Below are 18,406 nucleotides of genomic sequence, written 5' to 3'. Positions count from 1 at the left end.
CTACTACATGTGTTATTCTGTATGTTAGGTAGGCTACGTCATGTTATTCTGTATGTTAGGGTATGCTACACTATGTTATTCTGTATGTTAGGGTAGGCTACGGCATGTTATTCTGTATGTTAGGGTAGGCTACGTATCTTATTCTGTATGTTAGGGTAGGCTACATCATGTTATTCTGTATGTTAGGGTAGGCTACATCATGTTATTCTGTATGTTAGGGTAGGCTACACATGTTATTCTGTATGTTAGGTAGGCTACATCATGTTATTCTGTATGTTAGGGTAGGCTACGGCATGTTATTCTGTATGTTAGGGTAGGCTACACTCATGTTATTCTGTATGTTAGGGTAGGCTACATCATGTTATTCTGTATGTTAGGGTAGGCTACGGCATGTTATTCTGTATGTTAGGGTATGCTACACTATGTTATTCTGTATGTTAGGGTATGCTACACTATGTTATTCTGTATGTTAGGGTATGCTACACTATGTTATTCTGTATGTTAGGGTAGGCTACACATGTTATTCTGTATGTTAGGGTAGGCTACACATGTTATTCTGTATGTTAGGGTAGGCTACGGCATGTTATTCTGTATGTTAGGGTAGGCTACATCATGTTATTCTGTATGTTAGGGTATGCTACGGCATGTTATTCTGTATGTTAGGGTATGCTACACTATGTTATTCTGTATGTTAGGGTATGCTACGTCATGTTATTCTGTATGTTAGGGTATGCTACACTATGTTATTCTGTATGTTAGGGTATGCTACACTATGTTATTCTGTATGTTAGGGTATGCTACACTATGTTATTCTGTATGTTAGGTATGCTACACTATGTTATTCTGTATGTTAGGGTATGCTACACTATGTTATTCTGTGTGTTAGGGTATGCTACACTATGTTATTCTGTATGTTAGGGTATGCTACACTATGTTATTCTGTATGTTAGGGTATGCTACACTATGTTATTCTGTATGTTAGGGTATGCTACACTATGTTATTCTGTATGTTAGGGTATGCTACACTATGTTATTCTGTATGTTAGGGTATGCTACACTATGTTATTCTGTATGTTAGGGTATGCTACACTATGTTATTCTGTATGTTAGGGTATGCTACACTATGTTATTCTGTATGTTAGGGTATGCTACACTATGTTATTCTGTATGTTAGGGTATGCTACACTATGTTATTCTGTATGTTAGGGTATGCTACACTATGTTTTTTTAAATGCCGACACAAAACCTTCTCTGGTGAATCGAACAGACATTTTACTTGTATGTAAAGGAATGCCGCTTCTGAAGTCCATCACTAGGAAACCAGAACTGTCAATCAAATAATCGAGCTGCTGCTCGCAGCCTGCCAACTACACACAGACCACTCTCTCCTCTCTGTTTAACTACCGTGACTTACCAAGACATTCAGTAGAAAGAAAGCACATCTCGTTACCATACCATAAAAACAGCATAAACAACAACACAGCAGCTCATCAATCAGTTAACTGTAGTCAGGGGAACCATACCGAACATGTAAACACCTGAAAAGGCACTTTTTTTAATTTTCAGTAAAGTTATTAATAGTTGATATCAACATGTTACCGTAGCTGTGTTGTATGTCTGTAAAGTGTTACAGTAGATGTAACTTCTTTACAAGTCCCTGGGGTTCATACATACGTAATATGACCATTATTCTGCACTGTAAATTGACACAGAGTTTAAACGTTAAGCAAAATTGTCCATTTGTCACATCGCTAATTCAAAGCATCCCAAACATGCTCAATGTGTGGCATGTCTGGTGAGTATGCAGGCCATGGAAGAAGAGACATTTTCAGCTTCCAGTTGTGGTCTTCAGATCCTTGCGATATGGAGTCGTGCATGCGTTATCATGCTGAAACATGAAATGGTGGCGGAGGATGAATGGCAGGACAACGTTGACATCAGCAAACCGCTCGCCCACACAAAGCCATCTGCCCGGTAAAGTTGAAACAGTTCCAGCATGCCAGTGGCCATCGAAGGTGAGCATTTGCACACTGAAGTCGGTTACGATGCCGAACTGCAGTCAGGTCAAGACCCTGGTGAGGACGACGAGCACATAGATGAGCTTCCCTGAGACGGTTTCTGACAGTTTGTGTAAAAATTATTCGGTCGTGCAAACCCACAGTTTCCTCAGCTGTCCGGGTGGCTGATCTCAGACGATCGATCCCGCAAAATGAAAAAGCTGTGTGTGGAGGTCCTGAGCTGGCGTGGTTACACGTGGTCTGCAGTTGTAAAGCCGGTTGGGTGTACTCCCAAATTCTCTAAAACGACGGAGCTTATGGTAGAGACATTAACATTAAATTCTCTGTCAACAGCTCTGGAGGACATTGCTGCAGTCAGCATGCCAATAGCACGCTCCCTCAAAACGTGAGACATCTGTGACATTGTGCTGTGTGACCAAACTGCACATTTTAGAGTGGCCTTTTATTGTCCCCAGCACAAGGTGCTCCTGTGCAATGATCATGCTGTTTAATCAGCTTCTTGATGTGCCATACCTTTCAGGCAGTTGGATTATTGTGGCAAAGGAGAAATGGTCACTAACAGGGATATAAACAAATTTGTGCACAACATTTGAGAGAAATAAAGCTTTTTGTGCAGATGGAACATTTCTGGAACTTTTTATTTCAGCTCAAGAAACATGGGACCAACACTTTACATGTTGCATTTATATTTTCAGTGTAGTTGTATGTCACTTAGGGTGACATATTACCTACTGTATATCAGATCAATTATAATGACGTGCCATATTTAACCCTTATAAAGAATCATAATTACATTGAATGCCTATGATTAGTTTTGAATTATCCTCCCCCCCTCTGTAAATCATATTTAAATTATGCAAAACAACAAACTTAATTGAATAAAGGAGAATAAATGGACTTTATGGAGCTGACAACAGTAGCTCAGATCAGAGCTAGAAGTTTTGGACAAGAGCATCTTGGCTTGGAGACACATACATTACATACTGTAATCCACCTCTAATGTCAAATGCCGCGGTGGTGACATTGGCTTCTCCACGTGGGATAAAATTAGACTGAACACACCGCTGGTTCAAGGTGAATACAATTTGATTCTATTCCCTGGCGTAGGCTTTTCATTTTTGTGTTCTTCAGTAGGCACTAACTCATTTATCTTTCTCTGTGATTCTTCTTGTAGCATATTCCTCTATGCTAATTCCCCTGCGTATTCTAGTGCTCTTGTTCCCAGAGGCTTCCCATAGGATGTATCCCAAATGGCACCCTATTCAATATATAGTGCACTACCTATGGGCCCTGGTAAAAAGTAGTGCATTGCATTGTGAATAGGGTGCCATTTGGGACTCAACCATAGCCTGTGTGCAGGTATCAGTGGACATCAATCTTACAGTATATACATACAGCTTCTGGGCTTGTTTAGGCTTGCTACACTAGCCATTGGAAATTGAGTTTGCATAGCGGGTTGCCTACCAAAGGCCGAAACAAGAGTCGTTGGGAATAATATAGTTTACGCAAGTTCAACATCACTAAGGCTGGTCACTTTCACATTTATCTAGTAAGCACAATATGATTCACATCGATTCTTTCACAGGCATAGCAGGTATCTATAGGGTAGTATTTATAATGATACCTCATCAACATAGCAGGTATAGTATAGGGTAGTATTGTAATATTACCTCACCAGCATAGCAGGTATAGTATAGGGTAGTATTAATAATGATACCTCATCAACATAGCAGGTATAGTATAGGGTAGTATTGTAATATTACCTCACCAGCATAGCAGGTATAGTATAGGGTAGTATTAATAATGATACCTCATCAACATAGCAGGTATAGTATAGGGTAGTATTGTAATATTACCTCACCAGCATAGCAGGTATAGTATAGGGTAGTATTAATAATGATACCTCATCAACATAGCAGGTATAGTATAGGGTAGTATTGTAATATTACCTCACCAGCATAGCAGGTATAGTATAGGGTAGTATTAATAATGATACCTCATCAACATAGCAGGTATAGTATAGGGTAGTATTGTAATATTACCTCACCAGCATAGCAGGTATAGTATAGGGTAGTATTAATAATGATACCTCATCAACATAGCAGGTATAGTATAGGGTAGTATTGTAATATTACCTCACCAGCATAGCAGGTATAGTATAGGGTAGTATTAATAATGATACCTCATCAACATAGCAGGTATAGTATAGGGTAGTATTGTAATATTACCTCACCAGCATAGCAGGTATAGTATAGGGTAGTATTAATAATGATACCTCATCAACATAGCAGATATAGTATAGGGTAGTATTGTAATATTACCTCACCAGCATAGCAGGTATAGTATAGGGTAGTATTAATAATGATACCTCATCAACATAGCAGGTATAGTATAGGGTAGTATTGTAATATTACCTCACCAGCATAGCAGGTATAGTATAGGGTAGTATTAATAATGATACCTCATCAACATAGCAGGTATAGTATAGGGTAGTATTAATAATGATACCTCATCAACATAGCAGGTATAGTATAGGGTAGTATTGTAATATTACCTCACCAGCATAGCATCACATCTCCGCTGGTACTTTTCTATTAGCAAGTGTGAGGAATGTCATTCACCTATTACCTTCAGCCTATGAGCGTGGCACACTAGAGAAATTCCACAACGCTTGCTGAATGGGCGCACTCATGCAATAATCACAGCAACAGTCTTCCAACCACCTTCCACCACCACCACCAGTCATCGGAAGCCCATTCTCCCAGCTGGGGTTTTTGATGCCAGCTGCCCAGCATAGAGCGACCGGTAATCAGCATTTGGCTCTGAGGAGCATTCCTCAGAGATGAGAACTACCCCAAAACTATTCAATACAATTATATATTGCATTTAATCTATGTTGTCATTCAGTTAAGCCTGTACTCAATTAAACTGGTTTAAATGTGACCCTTAAAAATAGGTTTTATACCTATCCCAATAGGTGCTCTTGTAGGAAGCAATCACTCCCCTATTGTTGACTACTAATGATCTATAACTGGGCTAATAACTCACTAACTAGTAATCACTCCCCTATTGTTGACTACTAATGATCTATAACTGGACTAATAACTCACTAACTAGTAATCACTCCCTATTGTTGACTACTAATGATCTATAACTGGACTAATAACTCACTAACTAGTAATCACTCCCCTATTGTTGACTACTAATGATCTATAACTGGACTAATAACTCACTAACTAGTAATCACTCCCCTATTGTTGACTACTAATGATCTATAACTGGGCTAATATCTCACTAACTAGTAATCACTCCCCTATTGTTGACTACTAATGATCTATAACTGGACTAATAACTCACTAACTAGTAATCACTCCCCTATTGTTGACTACTAATGATCTATAACTGGACTAATAACTCACTAACTAGTAATCACTCCCCTATTGTTGACTACTAATGATTTATAACTGGACTAATAACTCACTAACTAGTAATCACTCCCCTATTGTTGACTACTAATGATCTATAACTGGGCTAATATCTCACTAACTAGTAATCACTCCCCTATTGTTGACTACTAATGATCTATAGCTGGACTAATAACTCACTAACTAGTAATCACTCCCCTATTGTTGACTACTAATGATCTATAACTGGACTAATAACTCACTAACTAGTAATCACTCCCCTATTGTTGACTACTAATGATCTATAGCTGGGCTAATTACTCACTAACTAGTAATCACTCCCTATTGTTGACTACTAATGATCTATAACTGGACTAATAACTCACTAACTAGTAATCACTGGTCTATTGCTGACTACTAGATGATCTATAACTGGTCTAATAACTCACTAACTAGTAATCACTGAGTCTTGCATCCCTATTGCTGACGACTAATGATCTATAACTGGGCTAATAACTCACTAACTAGCAAAGGATATGAACAAAATGTGCACACGTGGCTACATGCAGCTTGCTTTGATTCCAAAACAAACACATCTACTCACAACCTCTAATGCTGTAAACACAGTCCAGTTCCATATATGGCAATGGTCGGTTTGCATAGAGACCTCCTGCAGATCTGACTAGTTATGGCTCACTGGTCTGTGTAGAGTACGGTCTGAGTCTTGCATGTCAACTCACCGGTCTGTGCAGAGAACGGGCTGAGTCTTGCATGTCAACACATCGGTCTGTGTAGAGAACGGGCTGAGTCTTGCATGTCAACGCACCGGTCTGTGTAGAGAACGGGCTGAGTCTTGCATGTCAACGCACCGGTCTGTGTAGAGTACGGGCTGAGTCCTGCATGTCAACGCACCGGTCTGTGTAGAGAACGGGCTGAGTCCTTGCATGTCAACGCACCGGTCTGTGTAGAGAACGGGCTGAGTCCTGCATGTCAACGCACCGGTCTGTGTAGAGAACGGGCTGAGTCCTGCATGTCAACGCACCGGTCTGTGTAGAGAACGGGCTGAGTCCTGCATGTCAACGCACCGGTCTGTGTAGAGAACGGGCTGAGTCCTGCATGTCAACGCACCGGTCTGTGTAGAGTACGGGCTGAGTCCTGCATGTCAACGCACCGGTCTGTGTAGAGAACGGGCTGAGTCTTGCATGTCAACGCACCGGTCAACGCACCGGTCTGTGTAGAGAACGGGCTGAGTCTTGCATGTCAACGCACCGGTCAACGGGTCTGTGTAGAGAACGGGTGAGTCCTGCATGTCAACACACCGGTCTGTGTAGAGTACGGGCTGAGTCCTGCATGTCAACACACCGGTCTGTGTAGAGTACGGGCTGAGTCCTGCATGTCAACACACCGGTCTGTGTAGAGAACGGGCTGAGTCCTGCATGTCAACGCACCGGTCTGTGTAGAGAACGGGTTGAGTCCTGCATGTCAACGCACCGGTCTGTGTAGAGTACGGGCTGAGTCCTGCATGTCAACACACCGGTCTGTGTAGAGTACGGGCTGAGTCCTGCATGTCAACACACCGGTCTGTGTAGAGTACGGGCTGAGTCTTGCATGTCAACGCACCGGTCTGTGTAGAGTACGGGCTGAGTCTTGCATGTCAACACATCGGTCTGTGTAGAGTACGGGCTGAGTCTTGCATGTCAACACATCGGTCTGTGTAGAGTACGGGCTGAGTCTTGCATGTCAACACATCGGTCTGTGTAGAGTACGGGCTGAGTCTTGCATGTCAACACATCGGTCTGTGTAGAGTACGGGCTGAGTCCTGCATGTCAACACACCGGTCTGTGTAGAGTACGGGCTGAGTCTTGCATGTCAACACATCGGTCTGTGTAGAGAACGGGCTGAGTCTTGCATGTCAACACATCGGTCTGTGTAGAGTACGGGCTGAGTCCTGCATGTCAACACACCGGTCTGTGTAGAGTACGGGCTGAGTCTTGCATGTCAACGCACCGGTCTGTGTAGAGAACGGGCTGAGTCCTGCATGTCAATGCAATAGAATCCTACTCTGATGTGTTCTGCCTACAAGAAAGTGTCTTGCAGTTAGTTTTGTTGTTTTGGTATGTTGCATTGAAAGTGGCTAATATTGTGTTGATTTGATTACAATTCGCACAGTAAAAGGAAAGGTTGATAGTGTTAACAGGGAAAACTCTAGAACAGTGGTCACCAACCTTTTCTGAGTCAAGATCACTTTGAGTCAAAATGCAAGCCGAGATCTACAGCTCAGATGTTTTGTATTAAAATGGCTTTTTAAAAAACGTACGCCTTTGCAACATTAACCAATTACAAACAGTACTGTAGCAATGAGGTTTGTGCAGTAGGCTACAGGCCCAAAACATTATAATGACATATTGGCTTTGCTTGAATTGCCCTGCCAATGCATTGCTGTTCAGGCCATCTTTTAAATTATATTAAAACATTTGAAGTAGGTTGCATGATCATACCAGTAATAAATCCGTTGTTGTATTACTTGTGAGGCACAGCTGAGTGAGCATACATTTTTAAAAATTGCTTTTTTATTTTATTGGGCTGATGGTTCCTTCATCTGATGGTCAGTCTCAGACTAAGGGTCCGCCTCAACATCCCTCCGCTCTCCCTTTCCTCCACAGACACTGACCAAAAAGGGACACGGTTTCCAGCTGATGGTGAAACTCGAGTCGCACCGCATTATTTCTGCCTCATGCTCATGCCTCGTGTTGTTACTCCTATGAACACATCAATATTCCTTGATATTAAAAAGACCCAATCTGCTTATAATAACACAAGCCTATAGAGACACGTTCCTACTCATTCATTACTGCTGCAGTGCTTGTTGTAGCGCTGAGTGGAAATAAGAAGAATGCACATTTTATGGCTTATAAAAGTCTTGAATACAAAGTGTTGACAGGGCTGAGTAAGAAGTTAAACATGAACTCACTCATAAAAACAGCAGCTCTTTGCCGAAGACGAATAAAATGTAAAGAAAGATTGGCCAGTGGATCGTGATCAACCAGCTGGTGACCACTGCTCTAGAAGGTTGAGTGAAGTTCAATCTCATGCTTCTCTCCATGGGCTGATATTTCTTCTGAGTGGAAGTGTCGTGGCTACAGCACAGCATGCGCACGGCTTAGAGGGAACATTGCTTGTGAACCTTACAAACCATGTACAATTTATAGACGTTGTACACTGAGTGTATAAAACATTAAGAACAGTTTCCTAATATATTTAGTTGTATCCCCCCCCCCCCCTTTTACCCTCAGAACGGCTTCAATTCGTTGGGGCATGGACTCCACAAGGTGTCGAAAGCGTTCCACAGGGATGCTGGGCCATGTTGACTCCAATGCTTCCAAAAGATGGCTGGGTTTCTTTTTGGTGGTGGACCATTCTTAAAACACAGGAAACTTTTGATCGTGAAAAACCCAGCAGCGTTGCAGTTCATGGCACCTGCTATCATACCCCGTTCAAAGGGAACTTAAATAGGTTGTCTTGCCCATTCACCCTCTGAATGGTACACATACACAATCCATGTCTCAATTGTCTCAAGGCTTAAAAATCCTTCTTTAACCCGTCTCCTCCCTTCATCTACACTGATTGAAGTGGAATTAACAGGTGACATCAATAAGGGATCATAGCTTTCACCTGGATAGTCTAAGTCAAGGAATCATAATAATAAATAATACAATCCATAGAATGCATAAACAACTATGAATATTGAATAATGTGCTCAGGAATGCTCACTTAATCTCTTGTCAATGTAACCTATATACAGTACAGTCTTAAATGTATCTAACAGGACTCAGATATACCCACAACTTAACAACGCAGTCCCCAACCAAATCACTCCCTCATAGATGAATCTACCCACTAAAACAATGGGTTAAGTGAATTGTGAAAACAAGCTGTATGATCCCAGATGGGATGTTGCCCTATAAGGCGGTAATACCTGTTGATAAATACCATAGAGGAACTCTGCAGGAGAGCCGGAGAATCAAAAGAGAAATCTCATTTGAAACGTCCCGTGAGTTTGGGCCTGATTATTCTGTGAGTATAGGCTCTGGCCTGCGAGGGCAGACCGGCTCTGTTCTGCAGTAGGGGAGACAGGTGATTCCAGGTGATTAATGAGGGAACAGCCATGGGTTGCGTCCCAAATGGCACCCCATTCCCTATATAGAGGATTACTTTGTTACTTCGTAAATGAGACAGTATTAGACAGTGTTCCAGGTAGATGACATACAGTATTAGACGGTGTTCCAAGTAGATGAGATGCAGACAGTATTAGACTGTGTTCCAGGCAGATAAGATGCAGACAGTATTAGACCGTGTTCCAAGTAGATGGAGACAGTATTAGACGGTGTTCCAAGTAGATGAGATGCAGACAGTATTAGACCGTGTTCCAGGTAGATGGAGACAGTATTAGACGGTGTTCCAAGTAGATGAGATGCAGACAGTATTAGACCGTGTTCCAGGCAGATAAGATGCAGACAGTATTAGACAGTGTTCCAGGCAGATAAGATGCAGACAGTATTAGACAGTGTTCCAGGCAGATAAGATGCAGACAGTATTAGACCGTGTTCCAGGCAGATAAGATGCAGACAGTATTAGACCGTGTTCCAGGCAGATAAGATGCAGACAGTATTAGACTGTGTTCCAGGCAGATAAGATGCAGACAGTATTAGACCGTGTTCCAGGCAGATAAGATGCAGACAGTATTAGACCGTGTTCCAGGCAGGTAAGATGCAGACAGTATTAGACCGTGTTCCAGGTAGATGGAGACAGTATTAGACCGTGTTCCAGGCAGGTAAGATGCAGACAGTATTAGACCGTGTTCCAGGTAGATGGAGACAGTATTAGACCGTGTTCCAGGTAGATGGAGACAGTATTAGACCGTGTTCCAGGCAGATAAGATGCAGACAGTATTAGACCGTGTTCCAGGCAGATAAGATGCAGACAGTATTAGACCGTGTTCCAGGTAGATGGAGACAGTATTAGACCGTGTTCCAGGCAGATAAGATGCAGACAGTATTAGACCGTGTTCCAGGCAGATAAGATGCAGACAGTATTAGACCGTGTTCCAGGTAGATGGAGACAGTATTAGACCGTGTTCCAGGCAGATAAGATGCAGACAGTATTAGACCGTGTTCCAGGCAGATAAGATGCAGACAGTATTAGACCGTGTTCCAGGTAGATGGAGACAGTATTAGACCGTGTTCCAGGCAGGTAAGATGCAGACAGTATTAGAAAGTGTTCCAGGTAGATGGAGACAGTATTAGACAGTGTTCCAGGCAGATAAGATGGAGATAGTATTAGACTGTTCCAGGTGGATAAAGACAGTATTAGACTGTGTTCCAGGCAGATAAGATGCAGACAGTATTAGACAGTGTTCCAGGCAGATAAGATGCAGACAGTATTAGACCGTGTTCCAGGCAGATAAGATGCAGACAGTGTTAGACCGTGTTCCAGGCAGATAAGATGCAGACAGTATTAGACCGTGTTCCAGGCAGATAAGATGCAGACAGTATTAGACCGTGTTCCAGGCAGATAAGATGCAGACAGTATTAGACCGTGTTCCAGGTAGATAAGATGCAGACAGTATTAGACCGTGTTCCAGGCAGATAAGACGCAGACAGTATTAGACAGTGTTCCAGGCAGATAAGATGGAGATAGTATTAGACTGTTCCAGGTGGATAAAGACAGTATTAGACCGTGTTCCAGGCAGATAAGATGCAGACAGTATTAGACAGTGTTCCAGGCAGATAAGATGGAGATAGTATTAGACTGTTCCAGGTGGATAAAGACAGTATTAGACTGTGTTCCAGTATCCACACCTCTAAGTTGTGTGCTAGTAAAGACATTGGACTACATCCTGTGACAAACCTCTTCAAGGTTAGGAGAGTTTGTCACAAATTAAGCAGGAGACCGTCACCAAAATCACCCCAGAATGAGAGTTCCTTCGAACAGGACAGTCAGTACCTGTGCGTCTGGTGCTCTGTCCTGGTCCTCCCAGGCCGCAGGCGAGGTCAAGGATAGCAGGGTTCGGTACACAAATCGGGTTTTCGGTAGGTCCAGGTCCAAACGGCAACAGGTAAGTCCAAACAGTCCAGCTTATACACGGTAAATCCAGCTGAGATATTTATATAAATATATATATATATATACTGTATAAGTCAGAAGTTTACATACACCTTAGCCAGATACATTTAAACTCGGTTTTTCACAATTCCTGACATTTAATCCTTGTAACAATTCCCTGTCTAAGGTCTGTTTGGATCACCACTTTATTTTAAGAATGTGAAATGTCAGGATAATAGCAGAGAGAATAATTTATTTCAGCTTTTATTTCTTTCATCACATTCCCAGTGGGTCAGAAATGTACATATACTCAATTAGTATTTGGTAGCGTTGCCTTTAAATTGTTTAACTTGGGTCAAACGTTTCGGGTAGCCTTCCACACAAGTTAGGTGAATGTTGGCCCATTCCTCTTGACAGAGCTGGTGTAACTAAGTCAGGTTTGTAGGCCTCTATGCTCGCACAGGCTTTTTCCACATGCTTTTTCAGTTCAGTTTCAGATCTTCTATGGGATTGAGGTCCGGGCTTTTTGATGGCCGCTCCAATACCTTGACTTTGTTGTCCTTAAGCAATTTTTCCACAACTATGGAAGTATGCTTGGGGTCATTGTCCATTTGGAAGACCCATTTGTGACCAAGCTTTAACTTCCTGACTGATGTCGTGAGATGTTGCTTCAATATATCCACATAATTTCCCTACCTCATGATGCCATCTATTTTGTGAAGTGAGCCAGTCACTCCTGCAGAAAAGCACCCTGACAACATGATGCTGCCACCCCTTGCTTCACGGTTGGGATGGTGTTTTCGGCTTGCAAGCCTCCCACTTTTTCCTAAGAATATAACGATGGTCATTATGGCCAAACAGTTCTACTTTTGTTTCATTAGGCTATGATTTTTGTCCCCATGTGCAGTTGCAAACCGTAGTCTGGCTTTTTTTATGGCGGTTTTGGAGCAGTGGCTTCTTCGTTGTTGAGCGGCCTTTCAGGTTATGACCACATAGGACTCGTTTTGCTGTGCATATAGATACTTTTGTAGCGGTTTCCTCCAGCATTTTCACAAGGTCCTTTGCCGTTGTGCTGGGATTGATTTGCACTTCTCGCAGCAAAGTAAGTTAATCTCTAGGTGACAGAAAGCGTCTCCTTCCTGAGCGGTATGACGGCTACGTGGTCCCATGGTGTTTATAATAGCTTACTATTGTTTGTATAGATGAGCGTGGTACCTTCAGGCGTTTGGAAATTGCTCCCAAGGATGAACCAGACTTGTGGAGGTCTACAATCACTATTCTGAGGTCTTGGCTGATTTCTTTTGATTTTCCCATGATGTCAAGCAAAGAGGAACTGAGTTTGAAGGTAGGCCATGAAATACATCCACAGGGACACCTCCAATTGTCTCAAATGATGTCAATTAGCCTATCAGAATCTTCTAAAGCCATGACATCATTTTCTGGAATTTGAAGTACGGGAGAGAATAGGAGAAGTTAATTATGCAGCTTCCTGCTTAAAAACAGGATGGGGTGTTCCACCCCTTCTAGCTCTTGGGATAGCATGGCTCCCAAGGAAGCTGCATAATTAACTTCTCATATTCTCTCCCGTACTTCATATGGTCCTGTCCATATGGCTAGTAGTTTATAGTGGGGACCAGCACTCACATCTTACCTCCTGGGTTGATGTTCCTTCAGGGTAGCCTGCCGAGATGTGTCTGTTACCTGAACTCCGAGAAAGCATTTATTTGGGCTGCAATTTCTGAGGCTGGTAACTCTAATGAACTTATCCTCTGTAACAGAGGTAACTCTGGGTCTTCCTTTCCTGTGGCGGTCCTCATGCGAGCCAGTTTCATCATAGCGTTTGATGGTTTTTGTGACAGCACTTAAAGAAACTTTAAAAGTTATTGAAAAGTTCCAGATTGACTGACCTTCATGTCTTAAAGTAAAGATGGACTGTTGTTTCTCCTTGCTTATTTGAGCTGTTCTTGCCATAATATGGACTTGGTATTTTACCAAATAGGACTGTCTTCTGTATACCACCCTTACCTTGTCACAATACAACTGGTTGGCTCAAACGTAATAAGGAAAAAAAATCCACAAATTAACTTTTAACAAGGCACACTTGTTAACTGAAATGCGTTCCAGGTGACTACCTCATGAAGCTGGTTGAGAGAATCCAAAAGTGTTCAAAGCTGCCAACCACGCAAAGGGTGGCTACTTTGAAGAATCTCAAATACAAAATATACACTACCGTTCAAAGGTTTGGGGTCACTTAGAAATTGTCACGAGTCCGACCGAGGGTGTTTCCCCTTCCCGGGCGGGTGGAGCTCGGCGGTCGTCATCACCGGCCTATTAGCTGCCACTGATTGTTTTTCCTCTCCCTCCTTGTATGTTTAGTGGTAGCACCTGTTCATGTTAATTAGTTTGTCTTTATTAGACAGCCGGCCCACCTAGTTGTTGTGCGGGATTATTTCAATGTAACCTTTGGCTCTGTTGTAGAGGTACGTGTTAGTGCCTGGTCGTGATTTTTCCCATTGTATTTTTTGATTCCCTGTGGTTGGGAACGTAACTTTTGTGAGCACCCTGTGGTGCGTTGGTGCTGTTAAAAGACGCACAGCATTGAACTCTGTCTCCTGCATTTGACTCCACACCCACGACACCCGGAGCATTACAGAAATGTCTTTGTTTTCCATGAAAACATACATGAAATGAGTTGCAAAATGAATAGGAAATATAGTCAAGATGTTGACAAGGTTATAAATAATGATTTTTAATTGAAATAATAATTGTGTCCTTCAAACTTGGCTTTTGTCAAAGAATCTTCCATTTAAAGCAGACCTTTGGCATTCAAGTTGCCAATTTGTTGAGGTAATCTGAAGAGATTTCACCCCATGCTTCCTGAAGCACCTCCCACAAGTTGGATTGGCTTGATGGGCACTTCTTACCATACGGTCAAGCTGCTCCCACAACAGCTCAAAAGGGTTGAGTTTCAGTGACTGTGGTGGCCACTCCATTATAGACAGAAAACCAGCTGACTGCCTCTTCCCTATATAGTTATTGCATAGCTTGGAGCTGTGCTTTGGGTCATTGTCCTGTTCTAGGAGGAAATTGGCTACAATTAAGCGCTGTCCACAGGGTATGGCATGGCGTTGCAAAATGGAGTGATGGCCTTCCTTCTTCAACATCCCTTTTTCCCTGTACAAATCTCACACTTTACTACCAAAGCACCCCCAGACCATCACATTGCCTCCACCATGCTTGACAGATGGCGTCAACCACTCCTCCAAAATATTTACATTTTTCTAGCTCACGAATGTTCTTCTTTGTGATCCGAACATCTCAAACTTACATTTGTCTATCCATAACACTTTTTTCCAATCTTCCTCTGTCCAGTGTCCGTGTTCTTTTGCCCATCTTAATATTTTATTTCTATTGGCTAGTCTGAGATATGGCTTTTTCTTCGCAACTTTGCCTAGTTGGCCAGCATCCTGGAGTCGCCTCTTCACTGTTGTCGTTGAGACTGGTGTTTTGTGGGTACTATTTAATGAAGCTGCCAGTTGAGGACTTGTGAGGTGCCTGTTTCTCAAACTACATACGCTAATGTACTTGTCCTCTTGCCCAGTTGTGCATTCCTCTTCCCATTCTGGTTAGAGCCAGTTTGTGCTGTTCTGTGAAGAGTGTAGTACACAGCGCTATACAAGATCTTCAGTTTCTTGACAATTTCTCACATGGAAGAGCCTTAATTTCTCAGAACAAGAATAGACTGACAAGTTTCAGAAGAAAGTTATTTGTTTCTGCCCATTTTGAGCTTGTAATCAAACCCACAAATGCTGAAGCTCCAGATACTCAACTAGTCTAAAGGGCAGTTTTTTTGCTCCTTTAATCAGCACACAGTTTTCAGCTGTGCTAATATAATTGCAAAAGGGTTTTCTAATGATCAATTAGCCTTTTAAGAGGATAAACTTGGATTAGCTAACACAACGTGCCATTGGAACACAGGAGTGATGGTTGCTGATAATGGGCCTCTGTACGCCTATGTAGATATTCGATTCAAATTCAGCCGGGCCTCCTGGGTGGCGCAGTAGTCTAAGGCACATCGCAGTGCTAGCTGTGCAACCAGAGACTCTGGGTTTGAGCCCAGGCTCTGTCGCAACCGACCGCGGCCAGGAGGTCCATGGGGCGGCGCACAATTGGCCAGGCGTCATCCGGGATTGGGAGGGCATTGGCCGGCAGGAATATCCTTGTCTTGCCGCACACTAGCGACTCCTGTGGTGGGCTGGGCACAGTGCATGCTGACCAGGTCGCCAGTTGTACGGTATTTTCTCCGATACATTGGTGTGGCTGGCTTCCGGGTTGGATGTGCATTGTGTCAAGAAGCAGTGCGGCTTGGTTGGCTTGTGTTTCGGAGGACGCATGGCTCTCGACCTTCGCCTCCCCAAGTCCGTAAGGGAGTTGCAGCGATGAGTCAAGACTGTAACCACTACCAATTGGATACCACGAAATTGAGGGGGAGGGGGGTTAAATTAAAAAGTCAGCCGTTCCCAGCTACAATAGTCTGTCACGCCCTGGTCTAAGTATTTTGTGTTTTTCTTCATGTATTCAGGCCAGGGTGTGGCATGGAGTTTTTGTATTGTGGTGTGTTTTATCTTGGGGTTTTGGTGTATATGTATTTGGGATTGTAGCTAGTGGGGTTATCTAGCAAAGTCTATGGCTGTCTGGAGTGGTTCTCAATCAGAGGCAGGTGCTTATCGTTGTCTCTGATTGGGAACCATATTTAGGCAGCCATATTCTTTGAGTTTGTCGTGGGTGAATGTCCTGAGTGTCTTGATGTCCTTAGTCTGTGTTAGTTTGCACCAGTTAAGGCTGTTTCGGTTTTCACTACGTTTATTGTTTTGGATTTGTGTTACGTTGTGTAAATAAACATGGATCACAATATACGCACTGCAGTTTGGTCCGACTCTCCTTCACCATTAGAAAACCGTGACATAGTCATTTACAACATTACCAATGTCAACACTTTATTTCTGATCAATCTTATGTTATTTTAAATGGACCAAAAAAAAATACGTTTTCTTTCAAAAACAAGGGAATTTCTAATGGACCCCAAACTCTTGAATGGTAGTGTATTTTGATTTGTTTACCACTTTCTTGGAGTTACTACATGATTCCATATGTGTTACTTCATAGTTTTGATGTCTTCACTATTATTCTACAATGTAGAAAATAGTAAAAATAAAGAAAAACCCTAGAATGAGTAGGTGTGTCCAAACCATTGATTGGTACTGTACATTCAACTGTTTTACGTTCCACTACATCACTGAATGTAATTGAATAGTGATGACAACGGATGTACTTACATATTAATAGTCTACGCACTGTAAGGGGTATTCTAAGAAGTGTCAATGCATTGCTTAATTTAGGTGTGCCATCTTAATTTGATCACTCTGTGGTCACAGATAATGTTCCTGTCCAGCAGGAAATGCAAACTTGTGTATTCCAGGCTTCTGAAGTTTGTAATTTCAACTTTAAAAAAATCAGACTTGATTTGCCCTAACAAACTATGGATCAACCTCTACAAAATTGTGCATTCATTATAATCCACATAATAATTAATGTTCTGTTGCTGCAGGATTATTTTCTTGCTGTGAGACTAGTCAAATGAAGATAGGACACCTGTACTAAGTGGTCTACAGACCAGAGTCCAGTAGTAATCTAAACCTGGGCTTGAGGAGCCACTACGGACTAACTTCATGATTAGAGCGAGACCATCCCCATCCCATGGCATCTGAACATCAGTTTTACTTCCATAGATCAGTCTGAAACTACAGGTTTGACTGACTTCTAGAACACTGTAGATCTCTGCATAATGCTCCAACCAGGGACACAATTATTGTACAACTCTGCAGAAATGAAAGACATCTCACTGTCTGGTACTGTTCCTCACCGTTCTCCCCTATGACATTCAGAATAGTTATCCACTACTGTATTTCTCTGAGCTGTTATTTCAACAAATCAAAACCACAGTATGTTTCTATAACTGGCTTAGTGAGATAGCTATATAAATAATAAAAGTGTAACCTTGAGAATACAAGCACCCAAATATTCAGTCTTAAAGCCTCTGCAGCGAGGACTGCAGCCCAGCACAGCTCAGAGGGAAGGTATACAGGTATGAGATTTCCCGAGTGTTGCCTGGACAAATTGCACGCCAAAACAAAAACAATGAATCAAGTTAGAAGGCCACCTGGAGTTTGTTACAGCAGAAAGTCCATCATAAGGCCCCTGCTTTAGCTAGGATGCATCACAAATGGCACCCTATTCCCTATTCAAGGGAACCACTTGTCAAAAGTAGTGCACTATAAAGGGAATAGGGTGCCATTTGGGACGCATACCTAGAGACCATTATCCAGGCCAAGAACTAGGAAGCACTGGTTGGTACAACTTTTTGTAATCCATTTGTGAGAGTCCCCCATTAACATAACTGTACTGTTACTGGAGAAAATGAGGCTCATTATGAGGCTCACGATCTACCTAAAGGGTGCGGTAGCAGCCGTGTGTCATGAACAAATGGCACCCTATTCTCTATGTAGTGCACTACTTTCACCAGGACCCATGGCCCGTAGATGCAATCAGTGTGTCATAAACAAGAGTTCATGTCATTGTTGCCCTTACCAGATCAATCACATTTATTTATAGAGCCCTTTTAACATCAGCCGATGTCACAAAATGATATACAGAAACCCAGCCTAAAACCCCAAACAGCAAGCAATACAGATGTAGGTAGGCTGTTATAAACAAGAATACATGTCATTGTTGCCCTTCCCTAAGGCAGGCTACCCCCTGTACTGTACATTCGTGATTAATTCTAAATCCATCACTGTAGCAGGGATTGTAACCCATGCAGAA

At 42.4% G+C, this 18,406-nt stretch overlaps 1 protein-coding gene across 1 annotated transcript in view; it reads right to left on the bottom strand.

The window, feature by feature from the left end:
* LOC127922911 (protein eyes shut homolog) overlaps nucleotides 1–18,406 on the bottom strand; it is a 41,601-nt gene that overhangs the window by 6,241 nt on the left and 16,954 nt on the right. The gene's annotated exons all lie outside the window — the stretch shown is intronic.

This window comes from Oncorhynchus keta, unplaced genomic scaffold (genome assembly GCF_023373465.1).
Source record: "Oncorhynchus keta strain PuntledgeMale-10-30-2019 unplaced genomic scaffold, Oket_V2 Un_contig_27618_pilon_pilon, whole genome shotgun sequence".
Lineage (NCBI taxonomy): Eukaryota > Metazoa > Chordata > Actinopteri > Salmoniformes > Salmonidae > Oncorhynchus > Oncorhynchus keta.
The sequence above is the reverse complement of the archived record's forward strand: the minus strand, read 5'-3'. Positions and strand labels throughout refer to the sequence as shown.